General features: G+C 39.1%; 1 long non-coding RNA gene across 1 annotated transcript; it reads left to right on the forward strand.

Moving 5' to 3' along the window:
- Positions 1-501: 501 nt before the first annotated feature.
- LOC123740280 (uncharacterized) lies at positions 502-2695 on the forward strand. The gene is made up of 3 exons (XR_006768272.1): positions 502-594; positions 1019-1075; positions 2530-2695. It is a non-coding gene; the product is annotated as an uncharacterized lncRNA (long non-coding RNA).
- The last annotated feature ends 311 nt before the right edge of the window (positions 2696-3006 follow it).

The raw sequence follows: 3006 nt of genomic DNA on the forward strand, positions 1-3006 counted from the left end.
GAGGGGGACCTGATCCTAGATCATAATGAATCAGATTACATGGAGAGGGGGGACCTGATCCTAGATCATAATGAATAAGATTACATGGAGAGGGGGGACCTGATCCTAGATCATAATGAATCAGATTACATAGACAGGGGGAGCTGATCCTGGTTCAGCACTCCTCCTTTGAGACACTGCCTTTATGAATAAGGAATGCTGTTGTAAAGTCTAGTTACAGCAGGTGTTTACTGCCATCTAGTGGAAGATTCCAATAAAACACTTTATTATCAGGGTGGGGAGACGGCTGAGTGCAGGATCCATGGTGAGATGACAAAAGAGGAAAACACACTATATGGAGAGAAGTACAAATAAAGTATTTCTGAACAATAAAGGACAGAGTAAGATAATGAATACGTGGAATGACATATTATTACTAGTTAGTAGATCTCTTCTGTCATCATTATTTACCCATACACCAGTGACGTGAGAACTGACGTGATTTCCTCATATGAAAATGAAAGTAACTGTGGTTACAAAATGTAGCGCACATTTCTCTGCAACATCAGAAGCAGGATAAATGTGTTGATTTGAAGGACAGAGGGGCAGACTCTGGTAAGTGTTGGCTACATATAACTACTATAAAGTTAGGTCGTAGTCAGACATTCAATAGACAGAGTAACCTTGAGATATGATTCTTTATCATGCTGACCAACCTGGACCCGGTTTCCACGATGGAATTTAGACTTAACGCTGGAAACGCATAATAAGTGGTAAACGATCATTAACAAAATACAAAGTTGAGTAAACACTATTTTACAAATAAAAAGGTGCGTAAGCGTGTTTACCCTCCACTACATCCCCGTTGATGTGGTGTGCACCGTAGAGTGCATAGTCATGTAGTCTCTATGGGCCAGATGGCCAGATGGTGAGAAACTGTTCAGATGGGGTGCAGTGGTTTAGACAGTAGTTTAGACAGTGGTTTAGACCACTGCACCAACCAGGAGGTGACTGAAAGTAAATATGTTCTTTTGTACAGGATCCATTTTGAGATGACAGAGCAGAAAACACTATATGGACAATACTGACAAATAAAGTAAGTATTTATGAACAATAATTCATTCTAAAGGACAGAGTATGTGAATGAATACTAGGAATGAGATATTACTAGTTAGAACTGCTACTTGAGCTGAGTTGCTGACAGACAGCAGTTTTCAAAGTGGAAACTAATCAGTAGGTCTACATGTTATCAGTAAAACGTCTGGTAAAGATGGTGGAGGAGCTTTTACATTATATGGTTTTATGTTTATCTCAGGGTTTCTCATCCTTTGGTTCTTATCCAGCACTTATACACCTTACAGGGGAAAAACACAACTAAACGTGGTTTCGAGTAAATTATAAGTTTAGCTAAAATAATGTAAGAGAGATGTCTTGAAGAAGGACTATACATTTTTTAAGCAAGATTCAGAACAATGTCACGTTACTGCTGTCTCATGTAACTGACTGTTAGCTCCACCCTCTGGTTACTGTTGTTATGTGAAGGGTGACTCCTTGACTACAGTTGAAACTGACTGTTAGCACCACCCTCTGGTTACTGTTGTTATGTGAAGGGTGACTCCTTGACTACAGTTGAAACTGACTGTTAGCTCCACCCTCTGGTTACTGTTGTTATGTGAAGGGTGACACCTTGACTACAGTTGAAACTGACTGTTAGCTCCACCCTCTGGTTACTGTTGTTATGTGAAGGGTGACTCCTTGACTACAGTTGAAACTGACTGTTAGCTCCACCCTCTGGTTACTGTTGTTATATGAAGGGTGACTCCTTGACTACAGTTGAAACTGACTGTTAGCTCCACCCTCTGGTTACTGTTGTTATATGAAGGGTGACTCCTTGACTACAGTTGAAACTGACTGTTAGCTCCACCCTCTGGTTACTGTTGTTATATGAAGGGTGACTCCTTGACTACAGTTGAAACTGACTGTTAGCTCCACCCTCTGGTTACTGTTGTTATATGAAGGGTGACTCCTTGACTGCAGTTGAAACTGAATATAAGAAAGTATCTGTACAGGGCCATTTTGAGATGACAGAGCAGCTCATAGTTTAATCTCTAAACTGCAAAGCAGTTTCCAAGTAAAGTGAGTATTTCAGGTTAATAATTTAGAATAAAGTAGAGGGAACATTTGGAATCCACTAAACTAGTGATGGAGTGCTGCTGAGTCATTCCTACCATGTGGTGCCTTTTCTGTCCCCAGGAAATATCAGTTCTTATTTAGTGTAAAATTTGGATTCAAAAAGGCTTTAAATATAAGGTGTCTTTTACTTTAAAAACACCAAAATATGGATCCTGAAAGGGAATTTGATGCATTTTAACACCATTTGTCAGAAGATGTAGGCGTTTTTGTCCCCAGGTGTTATTTATCATCTTCCACAAGAAATATAAGCCATAAAATAACAAAATGTTAAATTGTTTCTTCATTATTTTATAGTCCTAGTTGAAGTCTCTTTCATCAATTACTTTTTTCTTGATTATTGTATTTATCTATCCATAGGGGAAGCCTGGGAAACTGAAATGTCTGAGCTTTTTCAACAGTGTGACTGTGAACATCTGTACCAAAACCAAATTAAGGGAGACAGAGATATGATTAAAAAACAACTGTTGATGCAACATGAAAATAAAATGGGTGTGTGAGATGAATCATAAACCCAAATTGAGAACCTTTTGTTTGATTCAGGGTGAATTGGTGTGTGAGAGATATATTATGTATAACAGGTAAGATCAGGGATATTGTCTCTGCGTATTGAAACAGGTAAGATCAGGGATATTGTCTCTGTGGGGTATTGAAACAGGTAAGATCAGGGATATTGTCTCTGAGTATTGAAACAGGTCAGATCAGGGATATTGCCTCTGCGTGTTGAAACAGGTACGATCAGGGATATTGCCTCTGTGTATTGAAACAGGTCAGATCAGGGATATTTCCTCTGCCTATTGAAACAGGTCAGATCAGGGATATTGTCTCTGAGTATTG

Source organism: Salmo salar, unplaced genomic scaffold (assembly GCF_905237065.1).
Source record: "Salmo salar unplaced genomic scaffold, Ssal_v3.1, whole genome shotgun sequence".
NCBI classification, from domain to species: domain Eukaryota; kingdom Metazoa; phylum Chordata; class Actinopteri; order Salmoniformes; family Salmonidae; genus Salmo; species Salmo salar.